Source organism: Neodiprion lecontei, chromosome 6 (genome assembly GCF_021901455.1).
Source record: "Neodiprion lecontei isolate iyNeoLeco1 chromosome 6, iyNeoLeco1.1, whole genome shotgun sequence".
NCBI lineage: Eukaryota > Metazoa > Arthropoda > Insecta > Hymenoptera > Diprionidae > Neodiprion > Neodiprion lecontei.
Window position 1 is genome coordinate 10,424,442 of NC_060265.1, and position 17,684 is coordinate 10,442,125.

Genomic DNA, 17,684 nt, shown 5'->3' on the forward strand with positions numbered 1-17,684 from the left:
CCATATACAGATATGCATATATGTAATGCACACGCAGGTGTATAAATTAGCGCGTCGCTAATCACTAAGGTCTAAAAGAGTTAATCGGACTCGATTAACACCCTGTGCAATGTCTCCACGTACCTCGTTTGCGTATATTTCATTTACGACGCAGGGAATACACCATAAATGATGAAGTCCGATGAAGCTGGAACGAAAGTACCGGAGAAAGAGAATTTTATAGCAAAAGTGTATTATTTGTATTAAAGAGAGATTTGTATATGATATTCAAAGAAATAAATATAGAGGAAAGTTGTAATTGGGGATTATAATAGAAGAAAGGTGACATGATAAACGAGACAAACATTTATTGCACAGACTATTTTCATCCATTTAATAACGTTTATTATATTAAAATTCAAGATATTCAATAATAGACTGAGAGGTACCTTTAAAAAAAATTTTATTTCGTTAGTACCTTAACGTAGTTTGAAAATTTCACGTAGAAAGTTTCCAATTTCGGGTGTAGGTCTAAGTTTTTCATGTCATGCATATTTGACCGGTGATCTAGGTACATGCGTATATATACATTTAGTAGATAAAAATTAGACAAACCAGGTATAATAACGCGACCGGATGAGTTTATAACAACAAGACGCGCGTGGGCCTCGCGCATTGAAAGTAAAATGAGAAGAATCTATTGATCGCCTATTTTTTCTTACCCCGTCGTCGTTGCTTGGGGGGGTCGGAATGGACGGAATTAAAGATGGCGGGAGTTTTTCCATTGTCTTTCCCCTACTCCCCCCCGCCCCTCAACCACCCCCACCCCCGTCCCTTCCACCCTTCTCCGGCCGGCCACCCTTCCGCCCCCCGACTCCCACCCCACTTTGCGAAGCGAGCCGAAGCAAAGGAAAGTAAAATGAAGTGAAGGAACGGAAAGGAAAGGAACGGCAAGAAAAGGAGGGATGAAAAATGGGCAGGGATATTTTAAAGGGAAATTTAGACGGAGGCTGGCCTGCACCCCCTCCTCGCTTTTATCTCTCTCTCTCTCTCTCGTTATTATGCCCTCTTTTTCTCACCCTCGCGCATTCGCATCCCTCTTACAGATACTGCCGAAAGAGCGCAACGGTTTGAGATAAACTCGTTTCTTGACGAATTTGAATGAAAGAAATTAGCCAGCGGAAATACGATCAGCACACGAGTTGTCTGTATTTTTTTTTTTTTTGTTTTACAATCGTACAGCGTATAATGTTGAATAATCTGATTTCTGGATATTTTGCGAAATGATGGAGCTGTGTAGATTGGTATTATATTCAGCTGTTAGAATTTCATCGCGGTTAATTAATATCGACAGTTGTATAGAACGATTGGGTAATTGAATAGTCGCGTTGTAGGAATTAGTGAAATTAAATCGAACGCAACGTCATAATCATATTCCCATCAGCTCGCAACGTTTTAATTACACCTATGTATCGTCAAATATTCCGTTGTGTTATTTCCTCACGGACAGATGCCCAAATGCTTTGAATGTGAGAATTTTCCCAAAATGAAACGTCGCGGAGTAAATGAGATTACCCTAAAAATTAGGTACTCGTATGGCGGGCAAAAACTTTATACACTCACCATTTCCACCAGAAAGCATCTTGAATCGCAACTTTGTGACTTGAGAAACTTGCGTTGAGCAAGGTTAGTTTTTGGAACGGTTTGCTACCGCCTCAGTCTACAGTTAAGAACGATTAACTCGAAACTATTTTCCAAGTTCACTAAGTGATCATTTTATCCTTATGTCGCGTCGCGCGGATTACATGATTCCACAGCATGTTCGTACTCGTTATTAGAACCGCTGAATTGCGTATTATATGTTATACCTGAATATTAAACATTAATAATGAAATTAGAAATTATTGAATTTCTCTTATTTCCAACATCAAATTGTGTTTTGTATCATATTTGGTATTTCTATGGTAAGTTCATTTTATCAGCTTGACGTCATGATTCTACAAAAATCGTAAACTCAGTTTCTTCGTAATACTTTTTACCATCATCAACGGAACGAATCATAATTAAATCGTAAGTAGAGATGATGATCCATTCCTAGATCATGTCATTTCTTCCTCCCAGTTCAATTAATCAAGGATTGACCATTTTTAACTTAATGGGTCAAGTTTATATTTTCGTCCGTCACGCTTTTTGAGAAGATAGGAAGAGATTCTGAAAACCATCTTTCCGAGCGAGCGGGCTGTGGTTAGAGTCAAGTTTTTGGCACAAAATATAGCGAAAAGATGTACTCTAGATGTTTTCGTTGCGTCAAGAGGGTAGAACGTCGGAGTAGACGTAGAAATGCGTATAATAAGTGAGGCCGAGAAACAAGCGCGCGGAGGTGCGGGGGTGACAAGGGGAGGGGGATAATGCGAAATGTATGTAGGGAAATATCGCGACTTAATTGTTCTTGTTTTCGCAAAGACGAGATGCGGCGCGGCCCTGTTTTTTATTGCGTTTGGACAGGCGCGTTCGCTTGGTTTTGTGTATTAAAATAAGTAGATGTACGTAGACGTCGTCTCACCTACCCGGTGTTGAAAACTTTTCACGGAAATGTCAACTTTCAAGTTACAAACCCAGAGTTCAAACGGAGATAAGGCAGGCGGTACTCGTTTACTCTCCCAAAGTTCACCTCAAAGCGTGTTGCCGCATTGTCTTATTTTGTCACAACGGATTCGAATCGAAAATGCCACAAAGCGGTGCTGCAAATAAAAAGAAAAGATATTTATTCATCAAATCTGACAATTTTCGTTCGCGAACTCTGACCAGTCCTTTTTCTCTTTCTTAGGTGAACATCAAATTACACATTCTCTCTGGATTGTGTTACAAAAATAATTAGGCGTGCTGAAGCGTTAATATTTTACACTCACCTATTCTTATGATAAAAAGAAAAAGAATGCTGGCAACTTAGGAAATTGATATTGGTAAGCCTTCTTTTTCGACGGAACATGTAATTGTATCGAGTTGCCAGATTCTGACTATTATAGCTATGAAATCGAAAACGCTAAGTTAAGATGCTGAGAATTCGGCAATCCAAGTACCTCAGAGCTTCTCGAATCGTGGTACCAGGTCACTTTCGATTACGTTGAACCTCCTTCGTTTTCTTCCAAATTCTACAAACCCGTAACCTCGCAAAATTTACGTCTATCTTTCTACACGATGAAAATACCGAACGTCAATTTCACGTTTAGCAAATTTCTACTGTACACCCTCAACACCAATGATCTGTTTAAAGTCTCTCTGCACGATATTTGACTTCTGTTATCGTCTACGTTCTAAATAACCCATACGACAATTGTAAGACTCGTACCAATCTCACCAAAAATCGTTTTCAAAGATGTAGCTGGAAAGCTCGTCTCTTTTCCTGAGTAATTGTAGAGGAGAATTAAAAAAAAGTCTGTACAAGTGCCTGTGTCAAAAAATAACAAACCCGGCGAAAACCTATTTTTCTTTCACCGCATTTATCCCTTGAATTCGTTTGCGGAATTTTATTTTGAAAAAGATGCCAACTTAGATCCTTTTTAATTCACCTTTTCAACCGGCACACGACGCCTTCTCCAAAGCATGACACCAGCGATTTGTCTTGACCAAAATCTCTGCAGCCAAATGTCCTCGATCGAGATGCTTCTGCGACTGACTTCGGTCACGAACTACAAACACGTTACGGACACCCCGCGTGTAGGAAAGCTTCTACCGCTCTAGAAGCGGTGTGTATAAATGTTCAGGGGACGCGGTACAGGCGTAACCGTAGCTTTAATGTCCCGTGGTCATACGGACAGCGATCACGGCCGGTCAAACTGGTATGCAAATTATCTGACCACCCCGAAAAGGGTTTATTTCATTTTTTTTTTCCCTTCCCTTTTATTATCCATCCGGGCAGTTTCAAGCAGCTGTCCGCGACCGACGAGCATTTCTGCCCTATTACGCACCGCCCATCCAGACTCCTTCAACGGCCCGACAATTGTGTATATTTTACATAACACACATATTGTCTATTCACCCAATTATTAGACAGTTGGCATGATTTTGATACGGCGCGATGCACCGAATGATCGTTTGGTTTTACAGGGACATAAATATTCACTGACCATTCGTTAACAGTCGCAGTTATCGATACCGTCGAAAGTTTTCTGTCGTATACGAATTAGGTATAATCGAGTCGATTGAATTTAATAGCAGCTCGTACATAAAGAGAAAAATTAACCGAAGATCAATAATTAATGCATCTTATTTAAACAGACTTCTCGTATTGAAATTATCGATTTTCATTCGTCATCAGCCATTCTTGTTACATGTACTGACCATTCGGTCGACGGCGATGGGAAGGGAAACTAAGATATTTTTTTCAAATTTTAACAAACACCCGGTATTTTTTTCTCTCCAATTTCTTGCCAGCGAACGTAAACAACATCGCCCTACGTATCTAACTAGTTATAAAATTTTTAATTCCTCACTCACCTTGTTATCGAATTTTTCATTCCATACTTTTCCTTCTACACCGCAGCAATTTTCTTTCTCCATCCCTCGACTTGCGTGTTTTGCCTGTACGCAAAGTAAGAAATTAAGGGTGGAAAATTGTTTTTCACACCACCTTGTACGATATAAACTGGAGGGGTCAAAAAGTAAAACGAAACAAAAAAAGATATTAAAAAGAAAAAAAATAAAGAAATGAACGGAGAAAAAGAGAAGTCAAATAGACTGCGCAAAGTTATTAAAATTCACAGCAGCTCCAAGCTTGTGCCGGCTTAGAAATTAATTTGAGTTGGTTAATTTTTTCATGTAAATGCTAATTTCCTCTCCTTCAGCGTGTCGCTAATTAAGGTATAATATATAAGCTGAGGCTTTGATATTACAAAAATTATTGAAAAGAATTTTCATCGGTGTGTTGTATACTATGTACCATGTACTGTGTACAATGTAAAAAAATAACGATGTAAACGTATATATATATATATACACACTTTCGTCTAGTCCTACAGTACGTTTATATCACCACAATTTTCTCCTTCACTATCTTTATTTGCATTTCAGCGTTAAGTACGACTAGTAACTTCTTGAGACCAAAACAAAAAAAAAACAAATAACCGAAGAAATACAACACGTTTAATCTACGGAATTTGTCATAAAAATAAGAAACTTTGTTGACCGAACATCGATACTTTTTAGCAATTTTATCATGAGATTATATTATTACCAGAGAAGCAGAACAAGTAATTCGATATGGTGAAATCGAACGAATCTACGCGGTTTAATTTTTTTATTAAGTTAATTTAACTAACTTAAATTCTCGGTGTAAGATTAACAGAAGAATATCGACTTTCGGCCATCCAACCTCTTTGAGTCCAGGTTGGCTGGCCAGTTGAGGCACGAAACGTACCGAAGAGTCTCTCTGAAACGGGTACGAAGCTGATACAAAGAAAGCAGCTCGCATCTAAATACTTCGTATATAGCAGCAGTCCGCGCCCAAGTAACAATAAAATCTGATTTACCAACATTGTTTTCCAGGGGACAATGCTCGGTCGAGATAAGTTATGACGTCATAAGGCAAGGCTCGAAGGCGAAACAAAAGAAGATCTAGCTACACCACGGCACCGGGTTGGTTGTAGGCGGAAGGGTGAAGGGGGCGGGAGGGGGTGGCAGGAAAATAATAAAGACGAGTTTTTAATTGTACCATAAATTTAAACGCTTTTGTTTTTAACGCTGCGCCCCGCGTTTCTCCGAACCAAACTCCGAGCTCTGCTCGTCCGCCATATTGGATGATTGTTTCTTCTCTTTGCGGAATAATAACTCGCCCCTCTTTGTGCCTCTCCTTTTGCGTCTCCTCACCGCGAGTATTCGCCTGGACCATCGCTACGCGCGATCGAGATGGAGGTGGTGCAGTTTCAGGGGTATCGAGTGATGTAGAATGTTGTACGATGTTTATTATTTAACTTACGAGTTTCAATTTCACAAGTTCTAGACTTTCACGTGGTATACGCGTAAGTTTGATAATGTTGAAAAAGCAGAAAAATTTTTCACGACATTCTTGAGAAATGTTTGTTCCGAGTTTGGAAACGGCCGTGTTACTTCTGCAGAATTGTCATTGTGGGTCGAGCTTTTTTTTCTAAAGAATTTTGGTTAGTATAATTATTACTCTCTCACACGCCTTGCTTTCCTGCAATATATTTTTTACCCGATATGCCATTAAGATCTCTTCAGGCGAGCTCATTGATAACCTCGAAAGTTCTTGAAATTCTACCTCCTCTTTTTCTCGTTAAAAAATAAGTTTCATTTGTATTTTTTTCGAACATCGTTGTTTCATAGATAATTGGTTTTGACCGTAGGTTCGTCTTTCCTCGGATATTCGCCCACACGTGGCTGATGAAGCATGCCTTTTGGTTCACCAAATGGTATATTGTATCTAATAATAAGTAATTGTAGCTACCTACATCCGAAATCTTATATTACGCGTATACTCACCTCGAGTAGAATAGACATATATAGATACATACACGCTCTAGGGGGAAGGGGGATGCAGATGGAACGTAGCGTCGGAATGAAGGGGCTCTAAGGGTTGAATTTTCGTTTCGGCAGGCAAACAGGTTTGTCCTCCAAGGGTTCGGCCACCCCTTGGTCAACATTTTTTCTCGACCCGTTCCGGACCCTATTTGGCCAGGGGTGTCCAAACCGCGTCTTCGAACGGTCGACGCAGCTTTCCATCGGAAGAATTCCGGAGCTGTTTTGAGACCGAAATGAAGAAAAAGCCAGCAGCGGCGTCGCTTCGCCAGAGTGCAGATTAACATTAACATAAAAATAAACGAATTCGAGACGGCAGCAAAGCCGCGCCAGCCATTTCACCCCCGGTTCTCTCCGTCCAGGGCTTCCTCGGCCTCCTTTCTGCAGTCCAAAGCCACCCCCGAGTGTCTTTTATTTTTCAAGATGGCGCCGCACAAAAGCCAAGACAAAAGAGAACGCAGACGGTGACCCCCGCCTCGTGCCTCTTTTGCCCACTTTTCCACCCACCCCCACCCCCCCCCCGCAGCCGACTCTAACCGTGGTACCGCCAAACCCACTTTGCGGTGACGGAAATTTTATTCATCGGTTGTAATTGCGTCAATTTGAATTTAGTTTGAATATTTATGGATATATATATTGAAGGCTGATCGATAACGCCCCGCCGCTCCCTCCACCCCCGGCCCGCCTCGCCGTGTCGGTCAAAATTAATTGGACATTTTTGGACGCGGAAGGATATTCGAATGGATATAAGAGAAGCGAGAGGGCGAAAGAGACGGCGAGAAATGACGCGAAAATGGGAGAGAGGGAGAAGGAAATAGGAAGCTTGAGAGGTTTAATCGCTTGTTTTGGGCGCTTAAAGTGTGAAGGCTTACGCGATATGGGCGAGCCGAAAGAAACTGACGTCGGGGAAAATTGGCACGAAATGAGAAAACAAACGGTTATTAATGATATTTTACTAATCGTTTTGTTATTTATTATTAATGAGTCGATATGAAATTGTATAATTTTATACGTTCACCCAGGTCGGTAATTCTAATACACAGTCCGTTATTTCTCTGCAATATAAAATAACATGTTTTCATCGCTGAAACCTTGTATTAACCTGTTTAAAATTTTCATTTGCCACGCTCTTTCTCGATTCATCAGCATTCGTTTCATCGACAACGTTTGGGTCTGAGAATTAGTTACATATTTATAGGTTCAAGAGATTGTACCGATCGATTGTACACGTTTCACTGCAGTATTAACGAAGATATGAAGAAAATACGCCAGATGAGATGAAAACGTTAAAGAAGAAAACTTTTATCCTGAACTTTCCTTTTTTCTACACCGGGGTGTCGCGTATATTGCACAAGGGCTGTAAATAAAATTTGTTTTAGTAATTACGTCTCTATTATACATGCATTCTACATCTTATAACGATAAAAATTTCGGCTTCTCTACGGTTGGTAGTACGACTTTACTCCGATAAAGAGACGTCGTTTTCATTTCATCCTATAACGATGAACGAAGAGCTGAAAATGATACTTAATTACTGTCTACATACGAACAGAGTTACAATTTTGACACAATTTATTGTATAAATTAATTTTACATCGTTAATCATGGGTATAGAAAATATACGAATCTACGTATCAAATTTTTCACGGATCGTAACGATGGCACAAAAGGAGGTTCACTTGTATTCTCGGTCCTTCACAATCGGAAATTGGTCCACGGTACTTCTTTTTTCTTCTTTCAATGTTTGGAAGGCATATTTTACGCGTAGATCGCGTAATGGCGGTTCGCGTGTGAAACGCTAAAAACTCCGCGGTTTCACGGTCGTGGATATATCCTCGGGTGTGGGGGCCCGAAACGTGGGGTGGGCAAGATAGGGCGGTCTGAGAGAAAAAGGTGCCGGGGAGTCGGGTTTTTATACCCTGTATATCGTATCATAAAAAGTAGGGATGTGTACAGGTTGTGTGCCCGCGGAGCGAGTCCCGTAAAAAAAAGGGGTGGGCTCGTCGTAAGAAGAGAGTCCCCACGGGACGTCGCGGTGAGATCAGCCCCTAAAATCCTCCCCATCCCCATCCCCGATTCCGATCCCCCCCCCAACAGCCACCATCACCATCACCTCGCGACTCCTTCTTCTTGGCTTTCTTGGAAATTCTCCCCCTCTTTGCCCAGTTCTTTCCTCCCTTTTTATTCATCTCCTTTTCCAAGCGGCAAAGGGGTGGAGGGGCGGAAGGGCGCGCGAGGCCGGCAGCCGCCAGGAGAGGGCTGCGTCGGGGGGGGGTAAAAGCACCCTGCTCGAAGTATTTGAGATAAGAATAAAGAGTCGGGGAAGGCTGCGAGGAGCGGTGGAGAATAAGAAGGAGGGCGGCGAGGGGCGAGGAGCGAAGTCGGGTGGCATATCAAAACGCCCGGGAAAGGCAAAAAGTATACGCCTGCGATCGATGCCTTCCCTTGCCTGGCAAACCGAAATTTACACCTTCTCTTTTTCTTGGTCATTGTGTGTTTATTTTTTTTTTTTTTCAATGCTCTCTTTCCGCACTACGCAATCGGAATACCTTTGACCGTTGACCGATATTAGTTACAATCTTTCGAATCGTCGGCTGGTTAGTTCCTCTGATTTTCGTGCATGTGTAGAATATAGATAGAAAATAACGGGTGTATTGTTTTTGGGCAGGGTATAAAACGGCGACGAGAAACGATGTTCGGTGTCGGTGTGGATGAGAGGAGTGCAGGGGGACCGGGGGGATCGGATGAATTTCCTAATTAAAACTTGTCTGAAACTATTTAAAAGTTAAAAAGGAAAAAGTTATATGCCCGAGCGATGGGCTATTATCACTTCGCTCCGTAAGTTTGATAAATTATCAATCCCTTTCCCACCATCCCCGGCTGTACAGCGTTAATTCATTTTTCAACCCCTCCTGTCGCTTGCCACGCAACGCGCACAGTTCGAACCTCTCCTTATTTGCGAAACGGAACGATTCTTACGTGCTCGGTTCAGTTATCATACATCTAAGAATATAAGAGCAAGAATTATTCTGACCGCTTTTGTTGCACCAAAGATAACTAGACGACTGGCTGGCAAGGGGAGGAGAGGAGAGGAGAGGAATCGCGGCGGAGAGCTGGGAGGGGGATGGGCAATTAGTAGAAGTCCGCTCCTAAGCTGGGCAATAGATTTTTCCCCAAGATCTACCCTGCTTAGCGTTGCAAAATTTACAATGCACTGCGAAATTGCTGCATGTTCGTGTAGAAAAATTTACGAGTACATTATACACCCTGCACCCTGAACGCAGCGAGTTGTGCTATCATAGCTTTGCTGTACACGAGAAAAAATTTGCCGTTAAAGTTGTAAAACGCATCTGTGTGCGAACCACGCGCGTCACTGAGTTCCACGTGTCCGTTGATCCTTTCTACTTTCATAACAAATTAGAAATCAAATCAGCCGAAATTTGTGGGAAACGACGCCATATCACAAAAGCTACCGCAGCACGTGTCAAATCTTCGCTAATGAAGCTGCTGTATTTTACTTTCCATTCGGGTCTACCAGTGCCTTGAGTACCTCTGCATCGATGCCGTTTAAATTGAGCCACGGTATCCCGGTTCTCTACCTTACCGACCGGAGTTAGAACTTTGGTGAAACGCCTCTGACGGAGGGTTGCTGAACCAAAGCCGAGCTGGTCGGTACAGCGAGGCGGACAATGGCAAGATAGTTCTCTTCGAAAAATAGCGGGGCTGGTTGATTCGTCGATGAAAGCTCTGTTCTGAATAATTATATCATTCGCTGAGCGAATGAAATGCCTGTATTCTCTGGAAAAATTGTAAATTGTCTCGTTTTTTCGTTGCGTTCCCGTTAATTTTTTCAACGAATGAAATATTCCGAAGCTTTCGAAATAATTTCTTGGTTTACGGTTGCAGTTTTCTGGATACTCGTGAATTTTTAAAATATGGTTTTTAATTCACGAAGGGTGGCGCGTAGTTTCAGTCGTGCAGCGAAACAACCCTGTCAGTTTAAAGGGGAATTAGGGGCTGCAGATATACGGGAATGGCTAGCCTCGTTCTACGGAATATTTTAATCTTTGACGTACACACGCGGTAAACCGGGAACAATATTCGTGCGCGTTGTGTATACCGGTTGGTTGAAAATTACGAGCCTCCGGTGTCTGGAAATAATTGAACAAATTAGGAAAACTTAACGAGGTCCCCACCGGCAACCATTGCCGCGAAAACTGCCCTCATAAAAATTTCAACCCCGACCCCCTCCCCCTGCATCCCCTACTTTCTAAGCGTGGCTAATTCAAGATGGCGTCGCCCCTATTCTATTCTATTCTATTCTCTCTGCTCTCTACTCTTCTCATCTCTGGCCATAGTTCGCTGGCAACCAACCCCTCGCCCTCGCTCCAACCCCCCGAAAACTCCCGGAGGGTGGGGCCTTGAAAGTATGGCGCACCCTTCGTCTGAGATGGTCTCAAACTGGAATGGTGTATTTTATACGGCTTGGATAACATTCGCGTTGGATCTATGCGCTGCGTGTTCCGTTCAAACCTTGGCGATGTATTCGGATACGATCACGTAGAAATTTCGTTTCACCGCTCAAGTATTATATTAAATACGTATTTATCAAATAAATCTGCAACGAAATGGTTCACGAAAAAAGCATTTTCTACGAGCTTCGCGTGATATTGTAAAAATATAAAAAATAAAATTTGATTAGTTTATTGTAAGTTTTTCATCATCGAGTATCGTGATCATTATTTTGCATAATTGGTATCGAGAATCGTGATCGGATGTGGAGCGCAGTTAAATTTTTTTTTTTTTTGCCTAAACTTTAGCCGCTTTTCTCAGCTGAGCTGCATCGAGTTTAGAATGTTATAGTTATTACATTACATTTTGCTGTCCGGCCGTTGGGCACTACATACAGTGGTACCTAGTTGGAATGCTGCGAGGGCTGAGGGTTGTATCTATGCCAGAAATTTCAGCAACCACCCAGATTTAAACTCACGTGCCACTGCGTCTAAATTCTTGGGGCAACGCGGTTAGAACGGATACGTATTTTACTGAGTGAAAAAAGGTAATAACAAAAATAATAAAACTAGTAACTTTCAACGAGTAACAAGTAACAGAGGTGACAAGAAGTGAATTGCAAAAAAAAAAAAAAAGCTCACGAAACCGATTCGTATTTCTAAGGACAAATATCATTCCGATAAATTTTTTTTTTCCTAACTTCTATCAAAGTTAATGTATACGTAATTTTTTTCACTCTACTTATTTCACTTTGTTCTAATAACATATTTATTATTGTTATTATTATAACTACGACTACAAATATTTTCGAAATAGCTTGATTTTTTCGTACCCTTACCGAACCGTCATCTTCATTGATTCAACTCACCATTAACGAATTCACCTTGCATATATATACTACACTGAATTATAAAATACGTATTTCTTGGAAACCATGACGTGCGAAATCACAAGATAGGAACTGTTTCTTTAGTTTTAGTACGATTTTTTAACGGAGCACAAATCGTGAGATTTAATAAAAACTGTTACTGGATAATAATATTTCTTATCTATATATTCGTTTCAGTCTTTTTATTAATCTACAAATTTATGTGGTTAGTAGAACTTGTCGTATCAAATGAATTTCGGGAATAAATTCAATCGAACAGGAGGCTTACAAATGTACAGCACAATTTTCTAATCGTTTAAATCAACTGATTGAAAACGGTGTATTCAATATTGTTAATCAATCGCGTCGACACAAAGAGTTTATCTTCAATTAGATTCGACCATGTCAATTATTGCGACTGAGGTAAAAATTGCTCGTAAAAAACGTATTTACAACCGAGCCGTTCCTGACCCGAGGGCATAAATTGCCAGATCACAATTAACTACCTTGCGCAAAACGCAACAAATATTGACAATGAGTCGAAATTAAAAAGCATAGAAAAAAAAACAAAAAAAGAGAAAAACATCTCGAACCCCGTCCAATATCTTTTCTCCGAATTATATTGCGAATTTTTCCACGGCCCGCGGCGTACTGACCTCGCCCCTATTTTTCACCCGGCACCCCTGTGCCTCCCCCTCTTCCCCTGTCGCCACCCCCCACCCCCCCCCCTACCCGAGCCCTAATTTTTACGATTCTGCGCGCGAAAAATTCCGTTTTTCGTACGCGTATACGCTACACGTATACGTACAAAGCTGCGCGAGCTTGCGCGCCAATTTTCGGCCGAGGTTCTCGATTAAAGGGCTCCATTGTTCGGGGTAATTTTTGCCCACCCTCTCTCCCTCTCATCCCTCACAACTTTACTCTTTGCCGATTTTTTTGCGGTTTTCTTTTTCACCTCCCAATCTTAGCCACTCATTCCACGCGGTTTCAACCCTGGATCTGCAGCCACCACCTCGTCCTCCGCTTGCCATATAGGTATGTACGTACATGTACATATCTACTTTGCTTTCGTTGATATGAACATAGATTTCGAGGGTGCTTGGTACGAAAATTGTTTTGCCTGTTTTTTAATTTCCCGCTATACGCGACGTAACTCTTTTTTTTTGCACTTTCTTTTTCTCAGTCCTGGAATATTATATACGTAGATACTTTAAACGTTTCGCCGTAATAGATTTTCAGCTTTTCTCGTTATGGCTTTGCTCGGTAAATCAACGGATCAATTCTGTAGAATCGAGCTATCGAGTTTTATCAAATTCGGAATTGAATTTCTTAGCGCGTCGCAACCAATTTTTCTCGCAGAATTATTCCGCCAGTAAGAATCTGGTGGAATATTTACGACGTGGGTCAACAATTCTCGTCAGTAATACCCAAGCAACGGTATATAGCGTATTTTGGTTGAGCTGAGTAATTCAAATGTAATTAATGTTATCGTTTACATTAACCATAGGACATGGAAATAGTTTAATTTTTGAGCAATCCAAACTTCCCGTTTACGAGAAGTACGCTGGTCAATTTCATAACGTTTTCGAGTTGAACAATTGTCTCTGAATGTTGTTTTCATGAACGAAGAAAAGAAATAAAATAAAAAAGAAATCCTTCTACGGAATGAAGGTAAGGATATATTTTTTCAGCCGTCAGAAAATCATAAAAATTCGAAAACGGATTCATCAAATTAGTGTTTCTCGTCAATGGTAAAGGCCAGTGATGTAACGAATATTCGCATTCGCATCCGCAAAAATCGTGCGAATATTATGCGAATGTGACTGTCGCAAATACTTCACACTTTGCTTGTAAAAATTGTGAAAATAATATTAAATAAAACGAAAAACATTAGTTTGATACTGAATTTTTATTATAAAAGTTTGTCTTCACGTTTGAGCCACACTTTAATCTCAAAATTAATTTGTTTCTGTTATCAATTTGTCGTTTGATAATCAAACAAACAATCAGCTTGGTTAGAATCAGCTCGGCAATTTCTGGTATAAGATGCAAACGGTGCTAATGCGTGCGTGCGACTTGCACGATGTACTTGTCAGTCAATCAATTGTCAATTCTTCGTCATAGAGAAATCGCGGCAGATTTAAAATTGTTTATTCGCTTTGGCAAATATTGATGACAAATATTCGCATCCGCATTCGAATCGGCCAATGCTTAAAACTTTACATTCGTTACATCACTCGCAAAGGCTAATGGCCTAAGAATGCTGGACGTTCATACCTTAGCGTACATTATACTTACAGAGATTGTATCTAAATCAGAATCTCAACCCTTAATAGCCGTTCGAAAATTGTTGTGCGCTATTGTACGAGAAAAAAAAATTTTCACGAGTTTCTACTCAAAATGGTCGGTACAAATCGTCGATTAAGAATGCTCGTACGATTACGCCGGGGTTAAGAATCGCGGATTAATGCATAGGTAGTTGGGGCGCGGGGGTGGCGAGGGTTGTCGGAAATAATGGGCCGGTGGCCAATTGGGGGAGGACGCGGAGCCTTAAGACGGCCCCGAGAGCCGAGCAGCGGGTCGGCGGTTCCCCTCTTCGGCCATAAATCCAGTTCGTTCTCGTAGAATTTCCTCCCAGTATAAATTCACGGGGTGGAATAAGGATTGCCGGGGTAGCTGGAACCCCTTTCAGACGTTCGCGGCTGCGGCGCGGCTCCCTGCACAGCCCGGGCGCGTTACTGGATGGAGGAAAAGGAGGTGGAGGATGAGGGTGGCGGGGCGGCGGAGAGAGGAGGTGGAGGCCAGAGGGAGAGGGGCACCATCTTGGATCAATAAATGATTTAACATTCACAAAATGGCGGCTGCTCAGCCGGGGCGGGCGGCGGGGGCGGAGAAATAATATAATCTACCTTAGACTCTGCAGAGGCAGCCACCCTCGTCGCCTTCCGCGCCTTCCGCGCCTTCTGCGCCCTTCTCGGCCCTGCTTTATTCGTCCTCCGACTCACACGCGCGCCGGCTCTTCCTCCTCGTTCCACTCCTCATCCTCGTACTCCTGGATCTCCAGAACCTCCGCCCCCTCCTCCACCTCCACCCCCGCCGCCTTGCCGACGAACTCGGGGAGAACTCCGCTAATACCCGCGCACCGAGTATTCAAATTTCGCGTTTTGAGACGCCTGGAATAGCAAATGATGCATGTCTATTCAAGTCGGCGGTACCGCGGCCCGCTCTCGAACCCCCGACCCATCCCCCGGCCGCCCCCTCGTTCGAAGATGTATTAAACCCGGTTAATTTCGACTTTGACGCATCGCGGCCGCCGATCCAGTCCCTGGTATCCGCGCGGGGTGCAGGTCTGCTTTATTCGTCTCCGTGTAACTCACCCACCCTCCACCCCCTCGTCGAGCTAGGCTGATATTTCACTAGCAACGAATTCGGATGTACAAACGCGCTCCTCACTCCTCGATTTACGTCAAAGCGACACCAGCTGGGCCATAGACTTTGGGATAATCTGACTTCGATACGTGTTTTCCTAGATTCTACGTATAACCGGCTACATTGCCGTTTTAGAGAAGGATGAAAGTCGGGGAAGCGTTCACGCGTTTGTCGGTATTCGTTGATCGGTGAAATCGATCTTCGATCACGATTATAAAGGAAGGTTTTGAGTTGCGAAAAATTTTGAATTCGTAGACCTGATCGATTTTGTTTTCTGCTACAGGATTTTCTCAAAAAATAAGAATCAGTTTTTTACACTTTTTTTTTGTCTCTAAGCTTATCATGACAGAATACATCATGAGAATAATCATAAATCGTGTTTATGCAGTCGTACCTTTCCATAAAAATCGAAAATGATGATTTTTCAAACAATCTCTTGGAAGTTTTTTTTTTTCATTCTTTCGCTGGATAATTTATGTCCCCGATTCTTAACATTCTTCGTCTGATATATTTCCGCGAACAGACTCCGGAGATGGATCAAAAATAAGAAAAGGCACATTTTCTCATCTAATGCTGCACAGTTTTTAATATCGCGAGAACGGTTTAGCGACTCGCGATCGGTTCACTCTGTTCCTCAACTGTCGGTTTTTAAATACCCGGTACACAAATTAACCTTCGCTCGTTCTTTCCTACTTCGTCTGGTCCTCGTTAAGGACGCAACGATTGCTTGATATGCACCCACAAATCTTGATACCTCTCTGGATACCAAGCAAAAATTTGGAAAGATCAGTAAAATTTCATTCAATTTTACCGCGAACCATCGTGCGTCTGACAATGAAAAATTGCCCACTTCCTTTACAGGTCAAGGTTTTCAGACAGTAATAAAAAGAAGCTGGATCTCATCTCGTTCACAGACGCGAAACAAATTTAGATAAGTTTATCCGGTCTGATAACGTCTAACCGTATTTAATGGCATAGGCTACAGCAAACTAGATTTTCGGAGGATGTAGTCAGTTCAAGGGGGAGGGGGAGGGGAGGCGGGAGGACGTATAAGATCCCTAAATATTAAGAGGGCATTAGCGTGGGCGGCCATTTTGCATCAGCCCAAAGCCCCATCTACCCTCTTTTAACCTCTCTTCTCCTCCCCACGTCGTTCGTCCTACAAGCGAACCTGCTGGCTGGCACATATTATTATATTATAAGGGTGGCTCACCCGTTTACTCCCCCCTCGCCAGTCGATCCCGCCCCTCTGCCCTTACTTCCGTACGCCCCCCGGCAGCCACCCCCTACGGGGCAACCTTAGAAGATTATGGAAATCTAACGGAATTATGTACCCTGAAATTTTGTCAAAATCTCACTACACGACACAACTAGGTATATATTCTAGGTATACACAGCGTGATGGAGTCCCAAACAAACAGACTTATGCACGTATTCGCCAAGCGAACACTTGCAAATGCGGGTGACCGTATCATACACGTTTCCGTTTTTCTCTATTCCTGCTAAAGAAAATGCGTGACACGTCTATTTGGAAATTTCTTCGAGAGCTTTCTACCCTCGAGGGGCGGTGTTTGAGGGCTGGTTTATTAGCAGTTATAGGGAGAAATGTGCGGTAAGTTTCTGAGCCGAGACCCTGCGGATCACATGTCTTCATTAGGCACTTAGTTCCTGGATACCGTTCGTGGCATCCTCCTCGGAAGGCCAAGTTTGTTGTGTGAGAAAACAGGCCGGCGGAGGGAGGGCGCCGGGTCACGGGGACGAGGGAAGTTGATTTGAATTTATATTACCTGGCTACCCCTCCGAATACGGTCTAAAGACATTTCCATACATCTGAGAAATCTGTGGAACCGTTCGAATTCCGATCCCTTTCCCGTATTCATTTCTCCTTGCGGAATTTCGATGTCCCATAAAACGGAAGATTCGAAATATCTTTGTTATTGCGGGCGACGAATTGGCCGAGGTTGAACAATTTCTTCGCTCGACAACTTTCAATAAAGTTTTCAAATAAAATAAGCCAACGAATTTGGCAAGGATAGATATTTCGTACGAAAAATCATTCAACGAAGTTCAATTTGGATCAGTACACATTAGCGGAAGGTAAATTAACGGGATTCAAAATTCCGACAAAGTTATTAGCGGAAAAGCTGCAAAAACTGTGAATTTGGCAGGAAGGAAGAAAATTCTTAAATTTTGCATTTTTTTGATATAAAAGGACTTTACTTAAAAACCTATGAATCTCTTTAACAATTACTTTTGATTCTATCCAAATTTATTTCAACCCAATGGAAATTTTTTTATGGGTAATTCATATTCGAGCATATATCTTTTCTTACGTTAGTGTAAGAAAGAAAAAGAAACATCA

At 42.1% G+C, this 17,684-nt stretch overlaps 1 long non-coding RNA gene across 1 annotated transcript in view; it reads left to right on the forward strand.

The window, feature by feature from the left end:
• Positions 1-17,684, forward strand: part of LOC124295106 — a 67,815-nt gene that overhangs the window by 7,888 nt on the left and 42,243 nt on the right. The gene's annotated exons all lie outside the window — the stretch shown is intronic.